Genomic DNA, 10108 nt, shown 5'->3' with positions numbered 1-10108 from the left:
ACGCAATATTTTTGTCATTTTAGTGTTTGAATAAAGCATAATAAAGATATATTTTGCTACTAATGTTTTCACATTACTATATATTTAGAAAATATATACTTTTATATGTCATACAAACGGCTATGAACTTTTTGTTAATATATTATTATAGTACTAAGTATACAATAATATAACAGTTATCACATTACCAATTAAGTTTATTGAAAATTATTTTTATGCAAAGATTACCTTATATATAAGACATTGGATGCGGTCAATCAAATCAAGTGAATATTGCCATCAGATGTGCATTTTTGCTGAGTTTTTAACGGCTTTATCATGTTTACTATCTTATAAAACTTCATTATAAATTTCAGATTTAAGACAATTCCCGAATAACTCAAATCTAGACATTAAAAATTAATTTGTCCTTGGATTTGCTAAAATCTAACGTCTGTGTTTCAATCTCGACTGTAGTCCATATAATATTTAGTATTGTTGCATAAAGTAGATTCAAAAATTAAAATTCAGAAGCTACCTGACTTCAAAGACGTATTTCTTAACAACAAAAATTAAGCAAAACTTACATCAAGATTAAAGAATAATACAAATTAAAAGTATATTAATATATAATTCTTAGCACTAATTCAATTAAAGTATATTGAGATTTTTATAGTAACTATATGCTGAAGTGAATGAGAATTATAACTAAAGTGCGATTGCAACACATGTGTTGTATTCAGTTGGTTATATATTTTAGCTAGATGAGTCACTTAACGTAAGTATATAACCAGTATTCAGGTTATAATGAATAAGTGGCACTTCATACTTCATATTATTTTAATCAATCTTTTTTTATTTGCCATATCCTAATTACGAATTTTTGTTGAACGCTTATTAAACATAAATTCATTAAAAATCTTTAATAAAAACGGAACTCTTACAGTCCATTCGAATATTTTATTGCTTTTACCGGTATTTATAGCAGAAAGCGAAATATAAGAAGAGGGTTTGGAAATCACACCTGTATACTATCTTTTAAAATTTCTAACCCTTTTACACTATATATAATATATTCTTTTTTAAGGTGTTGTTTTTATGTAAACTTTAAATATCTTCACAGAAATCAATCTTAAAGGAGCTTGGATGTTCCACGACTGTTATTTTTATATAGTAGTGCATTGTCTCGTTTAGAGTTAGAAAGAAATTAATGATGATAATAACGTCATTTATAAGGTCATATCTACCTTCTGCTCAAAAAGTATGCGGATTTTGTTGTTTGTTAACTACTACTTAAGTAATAGACCTTTTTCAAAAATTTTTTTGTTATGTTGGTCACATATGGTACATCTGTCAATTAGTTTGTTTACACCAGCTGTTAATGTGAGACTACCTCAAGTGCATTTAGCAATTTTTACTATGGAAAATTCTTGTTGTACGCGATGTTTTGATCAAACACGGCACCACTGTCATCGCTCAGGCACCATATTCGCCAGATCTGGCGCCGTGCGACATTTTCCTGTACCCGAAACTCAAATTGCTCCTTCGTGGTAAGCGTTTTGAGTCGATTGTATCGGTAAAAGAGAATTCGCCGAAGGAACTAAAAGCCATACCTGTATGGGCCTACGAAAAGTGTATAGAAGATTGGGTTAAGCGTTGGTATATGTGTATAGCTTCAGAAGGAGCATAGCTTTTGAAGGAGATAAAATAAATTTGGAATAAAATTTAAATTTGTGTGTTTTATTTAGAAAATCCGGGTACTTTTTGAGCTGGAGCTGGAAACTAAGAATTTAAGTTTTAAACATTATTATTATTTACATAATAATATAAATCCATCTCAGTGTTTGTTAAGTATGATGATGATGGTAATAATAATATAATAATAATTTTGAAGATAAGATTAATTGAAAAAAGTTTTTGCAATATATTAATAAATAAATCCCAATCTATTGACGATATATCTTAATACGTCATTAAAAGATATTTAGTTTAAAGACTAAGAATATTAGTTGTTCAAATATTTTAATATAATTAGTGAAAAATAATTATTATTTTTTGCAATAGAAAATTAAAGTGTGTCAATATTCTCATAATTAAAAACAAATTTGGCTACTAATTAGTTTATTATTAATTAATGTTGAACTTAATTTATAAACTAATTACTGTTCGAAAATTTCATTTAAATGGAAATACTAATAACTAAATTTTGGTGTTCGATTGGCTTATATTCCTATTGATGTCACTTGAGTCGCTTGGGTCAGATTAAAGGGACATAAATAAGGACTCTATAGTAAAAGTAAGTAAAAATAAAATGTTTTAATATAAATATTGTTAAAAAAAAAATAAATTTTAACTTTAAAATTATGTCAAGTTTGTTACCTGATGTTATTATTAAATAATTTTATTTAATTTACGTAATTTTATTTATTTAATTTTGTTTAATTAAATTTTGTGTTATTTTATTTTATTTCATTTATTTTATTTTAGTTCAGTTTATTATTTTGATTTAAAAAAAATTTTATCTTAGTTCAAACAGATAAATCGAAACAAATTTTCTCTTACTCTATAACAATAAAATTGTTTTTTTATTAGAATTAATTTTAAATACTTAAAGAAAATTAAAATTTTAGGATTTATTTTTTAAAATAATTATTTTTAAATTTAGAATAATGTTTCTAATTTATATATCTGTTCAGATTTATTTGATTTCATATGTAAACATAACTTAGTCTTCGAGATATCGGACCTTAAAGCTGAAAATTTAAACAAGATAATCATTAAAAGGAAATATCGCATTATCTGACAATTTTGAAACACAATATTTTGTGAAATGAGTTAGTTATATGGTTATGAAATGAAGTAAGAGAAGGTTCCCGAAAACTCTTCTATAAACTCTTGTTAATTGGGCATACCAATAGCTCCAATTTTATAGTTCTGGTAGATAAAGTTTGCTTTATCGACAAGTAATTACATACATTTTATTTTCTTAGATCGGAAGTCTGTTAAAACTTCAAGTAGATAGATGCTTAACCAATTTATTTGGATGGCTATGCATCTCCAATATACTCTAAGAAACTTTAATATAACGGTCATGCAAGAATATTTAGGTCCACATAGATGTTTTCGTTTTAAATCTGCCGGTAATTATAGCAGCAATTGAAATTGTAACACAACACTTCAGATATATGCTTAGCTCAATATTAGAGAATCAAAAATCCAAATATGATTAATAATTAAAATGATCAAATTGCTTGATAAAATTACATTTCCAGTCTCGATCTAATGTATTTGGTTGGAGAATTCTATCTGGAGTTACTACAGTACATTACAGTTGTGTCTACTAAGTGCATTTATTATTAGTTATCTTGTATAAATCAGACGAGTACCAATACTGCAATGAAGACAAGTAACATATACGGTAAAACAAATGTCTAGCTCTATTGGGTATTGGGAAGTGGAAACTTGAAAATATGTGTTATAAAGAAATTTAATTCAAGATCCTTGTACAGTTTTTTTACAAAATTAAAAGTTCCTCAGCTTTAGAAGAAACACAATAGACCCTTTTGCTGTCGCAATCTATTGGTCTTTTACATTTAAGCCATTTTGCAAAGCAATCTATCAAAAAATATTGTTGATCAATCATCTTCAGATCACTTCTTTACCTTTAAAGTGTTTTCTTTTTACCATGGCTTTATGTGTATATGATTAGTCTATTATATTATCTTATTTGATTAAAATATGAGAATATTGCTTTTTTTTATTTTTAAGAGACCATATTTACATAATTGTATAATAAGTTTACCGCTGTCTTATTAGGGAATGTAGTCTCTAGATGACTTGCTAAGTGAGGTCCAGTTGCATATATCAGATAAAATAGTGTCTCCATTTTTAAGAATGTGCTTCAAACAAGATTGGATAGAATAATTGGTGTACATAAATTCGCAAGAGTAAAAACTTTTTCTGGGTTTGAAATTATTTGAATCCACAGTTTTTTTAATATTTATGGTAACGAAGATACTCAATCTTGCCTTATCTATTACTTGAATATTTCTCTAGTAATATAGCTATATCCTCGTTGCTGTTTTGAATTCGTCTTAAATACATTTATTTTTTATCTTTGTAAAAGCTTACTATGAACAGATCATTAGTTATTGAAATAGTCTAGGTAATTGAGTGATTCTCAAGAAACTAAAGCGACTGAAAAGCATTTTTCAAAAATATTATGAGAATAGGCTCTTCTTTAGCTAATGTGATAGCTGATTAAACGATTTTCAAGCTGAAAAGCTGATTAAACGATTTTTTAGGCTTGGAATTAGTAATACCTATTGTTTATCATTTTTCATTGAAGTTTACATTGAGAATATCTCTGACTATTGAAGAAAAATGTTTCTTAGAGGAATTCAATGACCTGAAAGAGCGACTGTTATAGGGCTTTTAGAGGTTGTGTGATAATAGGATAGTTACCTTGTAATCTGGTTACTGCTTCAGTATTTTAGGAGTTATTTTGTTATGTTTTGTTAGTTTTTCTTGAATTTGCCTAGATATAAATTGCTGATAAATACAGCTAAACTATCTGTGAATGTGTCTGAAACTTATTTTTCAGATGTTGTGTGAATAAGGCTTATTTCTTATTGTACTTACAAAAAATGGTTATTTTAAAATCTTTCACGGTGTCTATATTTTCCAATATAATTACCTTTACATCATGGTATAAATCAAAAACTTATTTGCAATGATTATTTTTATTTCATTTCAATTATTTTTAAATCTCATACTTGTTCGAGGTATTATTTAATAGTTCGAAAACTATTTTAATACGCACATAACAGAAGCAAAATAAATTATTTCGATATTACGAAAATACCTCTGCATTCGTGGATTCGATTGTCAGGATTCCAATTTTTAATGGAATTTTCTCCAATTTAGGTTAAAGTTTTTCTTTTATTGCTATTTGCTTGCAAAGCGAGAAAAAAAGTTTTCCTTTTAAAAACTTCGTCAGCAATCTGTTATAAGCCATTTTCATATGTACCTGCATCCTGTATCCTACCTGCTGGGAAGTATAATGTACTCGTATCTTAACTTGGCTTATATCTGTATAAAATTGTGTTAAGTGAACGCTTGTTGGCGTATCTTTTGTTTAATTTGGCAGAAACAATTGTTGGCAATAATTTTTACTCACGGATTGTTTTTAATTTGTTCTTCTATTTAATTGAGCGCGAAATGAAAAAATAATAAATTTTTGATTGGGGAAAAAAGGAGCATATACATTATATATGTGATTTTCAGATATTGTTAAATATTGTTTGTAAAACTTCTCTGTAGTTAGAATAACATTACTTGTGTATTCTTGAGTTTGATACTAAATTTTATTGAATAAAACTATATTAAGTTCATCGTAACATTTATATAAGTTGCGTGCGAGTTAAGTTTATTAGACACTAAATTAGGGAAATGACTAAATTGTGTCGAGAAAGCAGTATGAATCTAAATTTAATCTTTTTTTTTATTAGAGTAGATGAAACAAAATTGTTATTTTACATTTTAATAAATTATAAAATTAAAGTAATAGAACGCCGGAATAATAAAATTATATGTTTTGGTCATAGTGAAGAAATTTATTTTATTTTATTTAAGCGAATTTTTAAGCTGACTGAATAATGCTCAATATTTATTACCAGTAATTTTTTGAAATATTTGAGGGTTCAGTAGTTTATATATAATTTTTTAACACTTATAGTCTACAAATTTCAAAAAAAAAAAATAATTTTTTTCGCCATAATTTGCTTCAAAATTTAAATTTAATAAAAAATTTCTTTATTTAAAAAAGATTTCTATTTTATTTTTATATTTATTAATTTATTTTTTATGTGCATACTCGTATAATATTAAAGATTGTGAATTAGATTTTATTTCGAATTTTTATTTTCATATAGTCATATATAGACAACCATGATTTCCAGGAGCAGTTATAATAATACACCGCTCTGAGGAAGAAGTCAAATTAATTTCCATGTACCTCAATAAGCGATTTTTTGCCGTTTTGTCAACACACTCCTTGCAAGAACCTCTAATATAAAAGAGTAGAGATTAAATTCATCCCGTCAAATTTAAACAATAATAATAATTTAATAGATCTTTCTTAATCACCTATGAACAATCTGATAAACTGTCAAAGAAGTATCTTTCTAAAAACTTATTTCCTCTGAATTTCAAAGCTGGGCATTCACAGATTGTGTTTTATGGTTTCTTTTCTATAGGTTTCCACAACTATTATGAAGAATGCATAGTTTCTCTGCGTGAATTCTTATACACAAATGAGGAGAAAGAGCTACAGTAATCCTTGCAGTATTCATGTGGTCTCTTTTAATGAGTTCCATGGATCTAATTTTATTATAGGTGGACTATGTTAACCTGGAAGTTATACATAACTTAAATACTTTCCATTTGTTATTGGTAAGTTGAAGAAAGTAGAAATAGGTACTTATCTTAATGATCTATAGGGTAATATAAACTGGTACCGCCGGAGACACATTGAGGGAAGCACCAGAGCGGGCTAAATTGACAGTATTTTCGTTCTCTTCGATGTTTTTATGTTCAGGAACCTAGATGAGCGTGATGTCACCCTACCGGTTTAGCTTATCGATTTTCTCTCAACGTTCTTTTAACATCTTTGATTTTGTGATGAAAGATTTAAAGGCTTTGATTGCTGCTTGGCTGTCAATGAAAATGGCAACACTACATCTGTCATTGATGTTACTTGCAATTTACTGACATGTTTTTCTAATTGTCGAGATTAGAAACCGTAGCCTTATTAGGTAGCCTAAAAGAATTGTTTATGCTTTAAGATGGCTCAAAGATCCCTGCTCCTATCCCTCAGTTTATTTTCAAGCACATCCGTTTAGATTGAGATATCGTAATTTGCTTCAAAGTTTTTTCTTTTCCGTTCGTTTCTTGAAGGGAATATTGTCTGAAAATTCGTTTTAAAGATTAGGCACGGATTCTAAAAATATGACTTTGTTCTATACAGACAGTTTGAAACTTAATTTATTAAAAATTAAATTAAAATTTAATTTAATAATAATTAAGAATGTTGCTAAAAAGTATACTTTTTTAGAGTTTTCAAGAATTTCAAATTTTCATTTAGTAATAATTTAGCCAAACTTGCACACAGGCTTAGTACTATATTCCTCAAGCTATTAATGTCATTAATATTTTATTAGGGCAATCTATAATGGGAGACTACGTTTTAATACCGATATTTATTAAATGAATATAAAAACCAATATTTCAGTTAAAATCTCAGAACGTATTTACTATTCAAAATTGTATTAGTTTTGAAATACTCACAGTTTGCAATGAGATCATATATTTCTAAAAATTTTTTTTATGTACTCGCATAATAATACTTCACACTTCTGGAAATTTAATACTTCCAATAACAATGGATGCAAGTAGACGTGCATAGCACATATACATATAAATACACATATATTTGAACTCATTCATTCAAAAACTAAATACCAGACAGTAATGAAGTAAGTAAGTTTTGCAGGATATTTTAATATTCACACATTCTACGTGCTATTGTTCGGTTCCAGTGAGAGGTACACTCCAGCACAGTGCCCGGAAAACTATCAATGCCTTGATATTGTAAATAATGCTTAGTCTAACCACAAATACTCATGCAAGAAGGAAACAATGCCTCGGATTGCCTGCAGCATTGAATTTAAATCTTTGTTTTTATATGAAAATGTGTGTTTGCTTTTGTTACTTGAAAAGATACTTTTCCGGTTGTGTGCAGACATTTTAATTTGAATTTGGAAAAGAATAGTATTTTTTTTGTTTTAAAGCTTTATATGTTTTATTTTCAATTAAAAAATATTTCAGTTGCTCTAAAATTCCCATATGTAATTTATAAGTGTACACAATATTCAAATCTCATTTGTTTTCATTTCTGCTTACCAGACAAAGCCTAAAATTTCTATCTACGAGTATCTTCAGCACAGGCTATGATTTTCTTATGAATAATTCCTTTTACTCAGTGGTGATATGTTCGAGTAGGTTGTAGCTAAACTGAAAGGTATTAGTTAGCTGCACTTGTAGATAAGTAAATGTGTGAATTATTTATTAGTTGTAATGTATAGTATAGTTTTGGTCAAGCCTCTGTTGCTACAGTAAAAGCAAGTTAACAATGATTATAATTCACTGAGGCAAAAGTGCATTGTTCGACCCATGCACTAGCAACATTCGCATTGTTACGGATTTGGCTCATATTAATTTCTTTCTTTTTTTTTGTTGATTTAAATGAAACGTCCAAATGAATGTAGGCAGATATTCTTGACATTATTTCACATTTACACTTGCAATAAATTGCCAACAAGTGCAGATGTGGCATTGTTGCAAAACGTCTCACATTCAATCATGCAACAGCAGTTGTGCATTTTATATACCATTTTATGTTTTTGTCTAGGCAGTGCAGTGTGTAAATAAAGTCTGTCTGTTATTTTAGAATGGTAAATTATTTCTTAAGTGTTTTACTAAAAATATATAAAATATGTGTATTTATTTAATTCTTGTCTTAGGTCTTTCAGCTATTTACCAAAATTTAGGCAAAATACATGTTAAGTACTTAATCACAAAGATGCACGAAATGCATATTCATTTGATTTCTGTCAATATAAAAAAATATCATCTACTTTGAGCATTGAAAGTTTGTGCAGCCTTGGCTACTTCTTGAAAAACACGATCAGTCATCACTTCTAATTTAACGAGTTCGAGTTCTAAGCCTGGCACTTTCAGTTCAAAAAAAATTCGAATATATCCTAAGACTATTGATGATGAGTACTTTTCAATACTCGAAACAGCGTTGTATGGTCAGTCAAATTTCAATAAATTAACTAAATTTTTGTTACTGTATTTTCTTTGCTATTCGAATACTTCTAACTTTTAAATAGTTTCTTTGCATCAAAAAGATGCGTCACTCTCGGCAAGAAAAAATTAACATCATCTACTTTAATTATTATTATGGTTTAATAAATTAAGAATAATAGCGAATAAGATCACAGCAATTGTATGCAGTGTTATTAGTTGAATAAAAAGTACATTAAATGCCGAGAGTTTCGGTATTGTTACTTCACAAAGTCAAACAAAATCTAAATTAAAAACTAACGATCAGTTGATCACTTGATAGTTCCATTGCGATTCTATATAAATATAATATATATAATTTGATCGTATTTGATCGTATACGTTTGTCTATTACAGTGTTGATGTTACTTAACTCGGCAAGCATCGCTACCGATCTTAGTTAGAGACTAGAGTTTTGGCCAGTAGTTTTACAAGATATGATGAATATAACTCTTTAGTAATGATTGCTGTTTTGATGACACTTATTTTCTAATGAATTAGTTCCTTGATCCAAAAAGATGTACAAAGTTATACAGAGACTAGAAATATTAATTATTGCTTGGGAATATATTTTTGATTTATTGACAATAAAAATAAAAGCAATAAAAATTTCAATTTATTATTTAGTACATATATTATTGGTTAGTATATAGGTCAGTGCATGCAGTATGGCATTAAATTTTTCAGAATATAATTGCGTTAAGCTTTTTACTGCTTTTTTGCGGTCACGATTTCAATCATATTTAATTTTAAGATGAGGTTAACATATGTGTTATCTAGAATTGTAAAACCAAGTCAATTGGAAAGCAGAGAGGAATTGGCTGACAAGCTATACCGAGCGGCAAATACATTGGCATTCTCTGTATATGTTTGGGGATCACCGACAGGTGGGTTTCAAAAGAAGTGCCATCAAAAAACCTGTACAAAGCAACTTAGTAAGTTTCAGATACAGTGATACAACATATAGTATGCTTGGGAAAATGTTTTTTTTTTGATGAAAATACTTTCCTGCTTAATCGTAATGGTTGTAAAACTGGGTTAAAACTGAGTCTGGTTGAGACAGACTAAGTTGCATATTGTGACTTCATCAATTATTGAATATATTGATATTTGATACTTGATGGATAATGCTTATGGGGATTAGTTATTTAGCAGGACATTGCTTCGTTCCATATTATATTTATTACAGTTATTATGGATGGATTCGACTGCAAAATATTAA

Source organism: Teleopsis dalmanni, chromosome 2 (assembly GCF_002237135.1).
Source record: "Teleopsis dalmanni isolate 2A chromosome 2, ASM223713v2, whole genome shotgun sequence".
Lineage (NCBI taxonomy): Eukaryota > Metazoa > Arthropoda > Insecta > Diptera > Diopsidae > Teleopsis > Teleopsis dalmanni.
This window is presented reverse-complemented; position numbering follows the sequence as displayed.